Below are 10,992 nucleotides of genomic sequence, written 5' to 3'. Positions count from 1 at the left end.
GTGTTTGTGTATCGGGTCGGTAAAGCCCGGTGGCTGACTGACGTAGACCTCCTCTCACCTTTCCGTAATGGAACGCTGACTTGACATCTAACTGGTAAACTATAAAATCTTTCCATGAAGCAAAAGCAAGAAATATTCTGATGACTTCGAGTCGGGCAACCGGAGCGTAAACTCAGTGAAGTCTATCCCTTCTTGCTGACTAAAACCCTGAACAACGAGTCGAGCTTTGTTTCTGACTATCACTCCTCGATCGTCTCTCTTGCATTTGAACACCCACTTGGTGTTTATTTTTCTGTGTCTGTCAGGTAGATCGACAAGTTTCCAAACTCCTAGCTTCTCAAATTGACCCAGCTCATCTTGCATCGCATTCACCCATGATTCTTCCGTCAGTGCTTCTTTATATGTTCGAGGTTCAATCTGTGAAATAAAGCAACTGAGTGAGAATTTAGTTTGTAATGGAGCAATTTTAGTATAAAAACATGTAAGGTCATGGTCAATTTGGCTTCTTGTTCGAACTCCTGATTGTAGTTCTCCTATAATTAACTCCTCGGGGTGATAAGATAGAGTCCTCGGCATAACTTCACCAGGAACATTCACCTCGCCTTCCAAATTTGTGACATTTTGGTCCACAACTTGTTCATCAACATGAACTGTCTGTTCTGAAGATTGGTTCTACTCCCCCTCAGATTCTGAATCACCGCGATCAAAGGTTGGGCTAACCGAGTCAGACTCTGAATCATCAACAACTGTCGTCTGATTTTCTGGAGCAGGCTCTTGTGCCGAAGTGTGAGCTTGTTGTAAATCATCACCTTCACCAGTGTGACTGCGACCAGCTTCATGATCATTGGAAGTTTGTTGACGCTTAGAGGACTTTGCTGGCAATCTACCCTGGGAAGCTCCATAATCTTGGAATATATCTAATTGATCAAAGTACTCTGGCTCTTCTGGTAAATCAAATGAATCCCATAAGGCATTATAATCGAATCGCCATGAGTCTGCGGGCTTCTGTGGAGGCATTGTGTATCCTTGATTGTAAGTCTCGAAAAACGGATCTTTCAATGATATCAAACAATCACCAAGTTTGTGCGGAATCCAAACTTGGTGAGATTCAAGAATAAACACGAAAAGCAAGAAATACGAAGAACAAAACGAATCACCTTTCAACACTTGCACACGATTCTATTACTATCAAAGCAAAATCGTCTGGTACAAGTGTTTTCACAACCAATCGCCTCTCTCTCTCTCTCTCTGTAGGAAATTCTGAAACTATGAGGCTCAAAACTAAAAACTAGTTAGAAACTTGTTTATATACTTACTAAAGCCCACTTCCCTACATGGGCTCCCCTTGGGCCTACTTGGCCCACATGGCCTAAAGCTTGGCCCAAGTGACCTATAAAGGTCCAAAACCTAATATAACTAACCGGTAAAGCCCAGTTCGTAACCATAACCCGTTGTGTTAATTTGATGCGTCAGTCTCACACTTTAGGGCCTAACAATCTCCCCCTAGACTGATGCCATCAAATTTTCTTCATAGCATGAATTCAGCAATGTCTTCAACGTAGTCTATGGTTGTCGCTATGCTGCAGATGTTGTGGAAGTTCTTGACTTCTGAACTCCCAGCACTGGGTCTCTTTCTTCAGCTCTTGTGGTTAGCTTCATATCAGGATCTCGATCAGCATTTGCTTGAAAATCTTGTGAAAAGAATGTGGGTGGAGGATTTTCAGCAGCTCTTTTCTTCTTCAATCTTTGTCTTTCAAGTAGGCTCACGGTACTTCTTCAAATGCACTTTCATTGTCAGACGGCGTTTCGTATCCGGTTCTTCTGACTTAGGTACATCTTGTTGGTGTGATGCTTCATACTTTGTCAGCAGCTAACAACATCTCAATCTTCATCAACCCCTGTTCTTGATTGAAATCAAGTTCTGCACATGCTCACAAACTCATAAGCAAACATTTCTTATGCAACAGGGAGAGTACCATATGAACACTAGGTACATCCAAGTTCTTGTACTCGCATTTCACAATTTAAACTCTTTCAACTTTTATGATTAGTCAAAACTTCAAGAACGGTTACATTTTTAATTTTAAGAAAAACAAATAAACACTCTATTTTTATTTATTTATTTATAGAAAAATAAGACACTATTTTTGTATTTTTGAATTTTTGAATTTTTAATTTTTAATTTTATGAATTAAAAACAATTAAAAAACTCAAAATATAAACAACTTCCATAATATACAATTACAATTGCAATGGGATCAAAATTCGTTCTCAGGCAGACTAAGGAACACTTTTCAGTACGAGCCTAATCAAACTGGTCTATGCGATTGCCAATATGTTTGTCCACTTAAACTTTAAAGCTCAACTTTCAATTTTTCAACTTCGTGATATGCTTAAGGTAATATTATACTATTATACCCGTGTGTCCCATTCCAAGGCATACCCCCGCGATCAAGGTAAGCACAACGATTCATCGTAACAAGTGAGTATACTGATGTCATCCTTTTTGATTTACAACGTTAGACTATTGGTGACAGGTCAGTACTTTCGTACAGCAGAGCGACCAATGATTTTGTCCAACGAGGGCGAGGCAAATACCATTTTGGTACGAATTTGTCTCTTTGAGCATTGGGAATTTTCTCATTTTGAGATTTGATTCCTTAAGGTTTTTGTCCTCTTTGGGATCTTTTAAGATATCCTGACTGTGTCTAGGTCTGCATATAATCTGGATGCAACAGAAGGACAGCCAAGATATCCCCGGATGATTCAACAATATAAAGACCTGAAACCTCAGATGTTGGCTATCTATCAACGCAAGATTTAAGACCATAAAATCATACGCCGTTGGTATGTTACCCCACATGGTACATAGTTCGTTATGTTTATATCACTTAGTATCTTTTATCACATTGAGTGTCAAGCCTATCGACATATCGTAGTAGATCCTAGTCTTTTCAGCTATGGCACCTTACATGTATTAGTCAAACCATTTAACACGAACATTTATTTCACTTCCCATATCATGCAATTTTTCTTTTTGGCTTTTTCATTTTCTAATGTTTTTGTATTTTTCTCATTTCTCCCCCTAAAACAATACATATTTACAGCAAACTCTTTTTGTATTTTCTTAGTTTTCTCCCCCTAAACTATATATCTATCTATATGTTCCTCTCCCCCTCTAAATTTGTGCATAAATCTTGTATTTTTGCGCAAATTTACCATTTACTAGAGAAAGGACACTTTATATACAAAATAATGAACTAAGAAAGAGAGAAAATATTTTTGTTTAACCGTTCTATCATCAGATTGAAGACTAATCAAAATCATATCAAAGTACTGAATTTAAACGGTACCTTTTGCTAATCATTTCTTACTTCTCTTATCTCCACCAAAAGGAAACATATCATCTCTAAAAAAAAATTGAACTTTTTGCAACAGTGAAATGTTACCCGTTTTATCTCTAGAACAACCGCTGTCAACATTCCAGAGATTGTCAACAGCTCCTCCTTGGTTGTTTCTGAAAAGTAAGGAGATTAGTAAGACATGGGTACCCAGGCCATCGTGGTCCTGGGTTTACCTGAAGCATCAAAGTAAGACACTTCTTTCAAACACAAGTCCCCGTTTGTTTCAAGGATTGGAGACATTGCTGCCTTGGATTTGGGTTTCCAAATCTGTTTCGGTTTAACAAACGTGTTTGTTGCCTTCGGTTGAGCAACTTTAGCTGATTCAGGCTTGTTAGTTTTAGAAAAACGTTTTTGTTCTTGAACAGCCTTGCGTTGGTTTTTAGCAGCGTTCCATTCCCCATTAGAAGGTTTAACCTTGGGATTCACATTCTTCATTGCCTTAGGTGAAGATACCTTCATTGGCTTGGAATGATTGTTATCCTTTGGTGTAACCCTCTGATTTTGCATATAGTAGGGTACATAGGGATGATATGTGCAGTTCCGAGCAATGTGACCAGCAATGCCGCAATTGAAGCATGTTTGTCTCTTCACGTAGAAGGCATTTTGATAAGCTTGTGTAGCTCTTGCAGGCCCTGAAGGATGAACCGGTCCTTTCTGTTCTTGTTTTTGTTGCACATTTCTTGCAAACGATGATGAATTCGGATGTCTATACTTGTCGTTTACAGGGGCCTTTTGTGGTGGAGATTTCCTTTGAGTTTTCTTATTTTGTGTAGACGGCACGTCTTGTTCAGAAATCTCACCAATCTTTCCGAAAGCTTTGTTAGCACAGTCAAATGCATATTTTTCACATTTGCCATTACAGACTGGCTTAACAAAGGCATTTTTCACAACACGGGCCTCTTGACGACTATTGCTGCCCGTTGAGGACTGCGGAAAGCCTGCTTGTCTTTGATGTTTAGGCTTCTTCTTTCCGCGTCCTTTACCTGCTCGCTTCGGATCTTTTTGCTTGATCTAAACCTTTTCATCACTAACAGAAGGTTCAGATTGTTCAGCTTGCGCACTTGGAGCCTTGTTCACGTCAGTCTTCTCTTCATCCTTCATGTCATCAGCTTTGACAGAATCAGAGAGTTCTAGTTTGTTGGATGAAAGACCAGAAACTTTAGCAGAAACTTCAGCTGAAACAGTTGACGAATTTTCAGCACAAGACGGTTCTGCACATGACGCCTTTGAGCTGAATTCACTAGACTCAACTAATTCCAATTTCTCAGAATCAGCTGCTTCAGATGATTCGCATTTGGAATCAGATGGTTCAGCTGGCTCATTCGTACCATTTGCCTATTCATTTTCTGTTACACAAGCATCAACGTTTTCGCCCAAACCATCAGGCCTGACATTCATCATAGAGTGAAAAAATGAGCTAAAAATGTCACACACATGAGAATTTGATGCTTGTTCATCTCCAACAACACCTTCAACTTTAACTTCATCTGCAGGGGAAGACAAAGCATTAGAATCAAAAATACCCTTTGAAACAAAATTTACCGAAGGAGTCGCTCGTTTATCAATAGGCCTGCTGTTGATTGATGACTTATCAGTTTTAGGACCGTAAGCCATCTTGTCCTCATTCATCAATTCCTCCTCAGTCATGGGTAAATATGTGTTGGTGTTCATTATATGGAGGAGGAACTTGACTGAAACCCAACCCACACCCTTTCCTTTTCTTGTATGCAAGTTGTTGATCACACAAATTTTTAACTAATTGGCTGGAAGAATCAAATTTCTTAATATTGAGTTCATTAATTTGATATCTATCTCTGATATCTTCCAGTTCTTTAGTCAGAATGCACACTTTCTCCTGAGCTTCTAAGAAATGGGTTGTTTTTACACTTACATCATCCTTAAGTTTGATGATTTCTTTTTGCTGAGCTTCAATTTTTCTTTTTGGCTTTTTCATTTTCTAATGTTTTTGTATTTTTTCTCATTTCTCCCCCTAAAACAATACATATTTACAGCAAACTCTTTTTGTATGAATGGATGTTGAGTGGAGTCCAGTTACCAGAGGATGATGTGAGGAAGACGACCGGAGATGTATAATGCTCACAAGTAACTTGAAATCCCACTTGAAATCTCAGTTCGAAAGACTCGTTGCGAGTCAGAACCGATGTTGCGACTCGAGACTATGAAATCAATTACTCGTGACCAGTTGAGTCGAGACCTCAAAGTTGATGACTCGAGACCTTGAGTCGAAATGAGATGGTGAATGGCAGGGAGTTGAGACCTTTGTGAATTGAGTTGAGTCGAGACTGGCGATAAAGATGAGTCGAGACGGTGGAGAGTGACTCGAGACTGTGATAGGAGAGGGACTCGAGACCTGTTCACTCGAGACTTCAACAAGTGAGGTGGTTGAAGATTGCGACTCGAGACCGAGGATGATGATGACTCGAGATCTCGGTTGCGACTCAGAACTGTGGTTGCGACTCGAGACTGTGAAAATTGATGAGTCGAGACCTGTTGAAATTGAAAATTGGAGTCGAGACCAGTGATGAAGGACTCGAGATCTTGTGAGTCGAGACCTTAGAGGTTGTTGAGTCGAGACCTCACAGATGGGACTCGAAACCTTGAAGGATATTGTGAGTCGAAACAGGCAGTGATGATGACTCGAGACCAGGAACTTGTTGATTGTGATATCCAAACTTTTGGAAATGTATTTTTCCCGAGATACCAGGGCCAACAGAAGGAAATCTTTCGAAAATAATGGAATTTTTTAAATCAATTTTTAATTTCAAATCTTTTCAAAAGATAAAAACAATATCCCCAAATCCTTTAACAACTTCCAATACGATCAAAATACCAAAATATAACGATTTTTGATAAAATTTTGATGACCACTTACAAGAACACGAAGAACACGATGAACAAAAAAATTCAAATTTTGAATCTTTGATATCACACCGAGCCTAGAAACAGGTACTAATGGCTCTGATACCAATTGTAAGTCCTGAAAAACAGATCTCTCAATGATATCAAACAATCACCAAGTTTGTGCGGAATCCAAACTTGGTGAGATTCAAGAATAAACACGAAAAGCAAGAAATACGAAGAACAATACGAATCACGTTTCAACACTTGCACACGATTCTATTACTATCAAAGCAAAATCGTCTGGTACAAGTGTTTTCACAACCAATCGCCTCTCTCTCTCTCTCTCTATAGGAAATTCTGAAACTATGAGGCTCAAGACTAAAAACATGTTAGAAACTTGTTTATATACTTACTAAAGCTCACTTCCCTACATGGGCTCCCCTTGGGCCTGCTTGGCCCACATGGCCTAAAGCTTGGCCCAAGTGACCTATAAAGGTCCAAAACCTAATATAACTAACCGGTAAAGCCCAGTTTGTAACCATAACCCGTTATGTTAATTTGATGCGTCAGTCTCACACTTTAGGGCCTAACACATGACATTCTACATGTTATGCTTCGATGATCCTCCTGAGACTTGGAACGAAGACTCGTCTAAGTGGACTGGAATAACCCACAAAGATACCTTCCAAAATCTTTGACCCAAACTTTCCATCAGTATCTAGAACTGTGGAAGGAGACCGGAACGACTCTAGATATTCAAGATTAGGCTTGCGTTTGTTGAGGAGCTCGAAACACGTTTTATTATGCTTCTTCACAGTGAGTACCCGATTGAGAGTATAGCAAGCGGCAGATACAACTTCTCCCCAAAAGTTGATGGGATGTTTGAGTCAGCTAACATCGTTCGTGCCATTTCGATCAGCGTTCGATTCTTTCTTTCTGCAACTCCATTCTGTTGTGGAGTGTATGGTGCGCTGAACTCTTGCAAGATACCTCTTTTGTCGCAGAATTCTTCCATTTTGTTGTTTTTGAACTCCGTACCATTATCACTTTGTAGTCTGCGTACGCGGGTCTGGTACAGGTTTTCTATCTTTCTGAAAAACTTAAGCAAATTCTCAAATGTTTCATCTTTTGACTTCAGGAACATCACCCATGAAAATTGTTAGGATCTGAGTTTCTTTTTTATTGTGTTTTTGTTTAAGAAATAATGAAGATGAACACGTAATGCAGCGGAAATAAAATGGAAATAAACTTTGCACACAATCAAACAGGAGAAATGCTTTTAACATACATGTTTGAACATTGAACCAAATGATTAAATTTATTCCAATCACTGATTACAACTTTGCATGCATGTAACAAACTCCACCCAACCTGAGCTCACAGTATTTGCTCGTACAGGAAGACAAGTCGTGAAAGAGCTAATAGAACAATACAGTGTACTGTTCTATTTATAGGCACGAGCAAACCACTGAGGTGTCTTGGCTGGCGTCACCATGAAAGTGACATCTAACCTCCTAACAACCTGAAACTACTGATCTAATACAAACACTGTTTAGCTATCTACTGATTACAATTCATTACAAAAGGAAAGACAAAACTACTGCTTTATTCTTCCACTGTTGTGACTCCAGCAGTACTTGGTTTCTTCAGCAGTGCTTGACCCATAACAGTAGATTGATCATCAGGACTTTAGTCTTCATCAGTCTATGACTTGATCAGCAGTTATAAGACACCAGTTGTTGTAAAGGATCAGTGGATGAAGGTCATCAGATGTTAGAACCACTTTCAAGGGGAGAGAATGAAATACAAACATCTGCTTATTTTGGATCCACTACTCTGATCTAGTTTTGGCTTTTATCAACTGTTTCTTTGGTAGGGTTCAATCCCAACAATCTCCCCCTTGGAACAGATGATGCCAAAACCCTTTTTTATTGTAGATCTTTATTGCCTCATCAACAGTTCCCTTATTTGCCCTTTGAGTTGTAACTCAGAGTCTAAGGCATCTGTGTCATTTTCATCCCTGCACAGTGTAAGATCAAGGAGATCTTGTAGATCTTCAACACTCAGGCCTAGCGCTTGTTCTCTTGATATTTTCTTCACTTCACCACTGGATATGATCCGAGTCAATACGTGGGTCTGTTTGTCAGTTTTCCACTTTAGTATTTTTGAATCCAGTGGGTTTCTTGGGAGATTTTTATTTGATGAGGAATTTGGAGATGATGGCCTGGTGATAACTGGCTGAGCAGTGCTTTGAGCTTTAGCAACTTCAGGGTTGTCAGCTATCATTTGTTTAAGAACCATTTTTATAACTTCATTTCTAGCAGCTATATTCTCTGATGTTTCTGCATCCATCTGCTTTTGTCTCCTTCTTCGATAGTGGATAGCAGCAGGAGAATTTACCATCGGACACAAAATCTGCATCAACAGAATTTTGTGTCCGATGCTTGTCGAATAGATTAGTTATTATTTTACGCTGAATTTGTAATAGTTAGTGAAACGGTCTATCGAACGTGTATAGACCCGCTCGTTTGAAGTGGTCAAACGAGATGGTTATTCGGTTGACCGTGTGTGTGCTTGCTAGACAAGTTATGGTTGTATATGTTGATGTCGAAGGATAAGGCATCGAAGGATTATGAATATCCTTCGATGAGCTCGAAAGATACCATCGAAGGATGAAGATGGACCTCGAAGGATATGTGATCCTTCAAGGTATGTATGTGTCTTTCGAAAGCTGGATAGTCGACAGATGATCTGTCGACCAGTCAGCTTGATCCTTCGACTGTGCAACCTGTGTTTGGTATAAATACCAACACCTTGTCTTGTAAAACATAAGAGTGAGAGCACAAGTGTGTGCTAGAGAGTGATAGGAGGTTTGAGTCCTCACCGGGAGAAATCACCACTTGATTTCTCCCTGGATGTATACTTCTTTGGTATTAGTTCGGTTTCTATGTAATCGGGCCGACTTGTAATGTTTACTACCGGATTAATACAAAGTTTGTTTGTTTATCCTCTTTATCTCTTCCATCTTTGAACATTATCATGAAAATCACGGATTAGATCCCGAAACACGGACCTTCACAATCAAAATCAAACCCTCACAAGTGGTTTTGTGTTTGCGAATGGAGAGTGGGCCGAGCCCAACTCGGTTACCTCATGGGGTCCGATTTCAAAGTGTGGCCCAAACGGGCTTGTGGGACCGGTTAGCCTTGTGGATCGGGTTTTAGTGTGTGTGGTTTGGGCTCGTGCAAGACATAACATACACACATAATGCACATAACATCATAACATACAATAGCATCACAGTTTGTAAAATCATAACACGTTCACGTATGTTACACAATGATAGGTCTAAAGTTCGAGTTGTCACACTATCTTCATCAGACTGTGAAGTGAATGTGACATCAATGTTTTCTAGCAATTTTTCAACATCGGTTTTCTCACTTGATTCAGATTCGTTAGCCAACCCAGATTGTTTCTTTATGAAATTGTTGCACATGGGTGGTGGAACATTATGATAACCTACCCTTATTCCATCTGAATAAACATCCTCACCAGCTTTGTTCTTCCCGATTGGTTTAGGAACTATATGCTGAAGAACAAAGCTGGCAGAGTTATAGCTGGTCAGCTTCAGATTCATTCTCTTATTTTTAGCTTCTTGGTATTGAAGCTTGAGATTCGCAATCTCATCTATTTGCTGATTTATCAGTTTTTCTTTCGCTTGAAGTACTCCTAACAAATGAGTGTTTTCTTTGTGGGTTTTTGAGTTGCGTTCATTTAAATCTTTTACCGTTCTTTTCATCTTGTCAAAAATTTCTGAAATTTTTCTGTTTTCAAGAGTTAATTTTTCATTTTCTTTCCGAAACACTCAACATCACTTTTATCATTTTCAATCTTTTCATTTAATTCTTTGATTCTTTCATTTGAAGCTTTAATTAGTTTATCTCGACCAAGAACTTCTCTATCGATTATACCAATTTTTTCTGTCAGCTCCTGGAGTCTCTTTGTTGAGAGATATTCATGTGTATTGCATACTTTGCACTCTTTCGTGCAACCTCTGCAAACACTTTCGGTTTTAGCACAATCAGCCTTGCCTAATTCGTTTTCTGAACCACTACTACTGACCTTTTCTGATGACTCAGATTTAGAAGTAGACTTGGAATCTACCTCAAGTGCTTTCACCATTAGAACTTGATCTGCCATCTTCGTCAGATTCTCGGCTGTCATCTCCTTTTCAGTGTTGATGATCCTTTCATCCACTTTCTTTGGCTCCAGGGACTTCAGATATCTTTCACGACTCTCCTGTTTGAGCCTTTCTTTCTCGGCTCTCTTTGTTGCGTCTATCTTGATCTGTTCTTCAACTGGCGGGATGGATTATATGAGAGTTTACAAATCAATGGTTGATGGATCAATGCAGATGTTATCCTTTGGATCCAAGTAACACTCACGATCTGGATCCCATCTCTTCACCTTTTTGGCTTCTTGTAAGCTTCATAGATCTCTTTATTATGTCTTTGTGCCAAAGCCCTTTCTCGGTTGTAAGTTGAAGTTGGTGCTGGTGGTTCAATTTGTGCCATAAATGCGTAACCGGTAGCATACTCTTTAGGAAGAAATTCGCTCCAATCAAATCCCTCATCATCTTGGATCACCGCCAAAGCTCTTGATTTTTCTTTTGGAATTTCTTCAATTTGTTTCATCTTTGGTGGCTCCTCACGATTTTGATGATAGA

This window comes from Helianthus annuus, chromosome 12 (assembly GCF_002127325.2).
Source record: "Helianthus annuus cultivar XRQ/B chromosome 12, HanXRQr2.0-SUNRISE, whole genome shotgun sequence".
In the NCBI taxonomy this organism is placed as follows: Eukaryota; Viridiplantae; Streptophyta; class Magnoliopsida; order Asterales; family Asteraceae; genus Helianthus; species Helianthus annuus.
Note: the sequence above shows the minus strand (reverse complement) of the source record.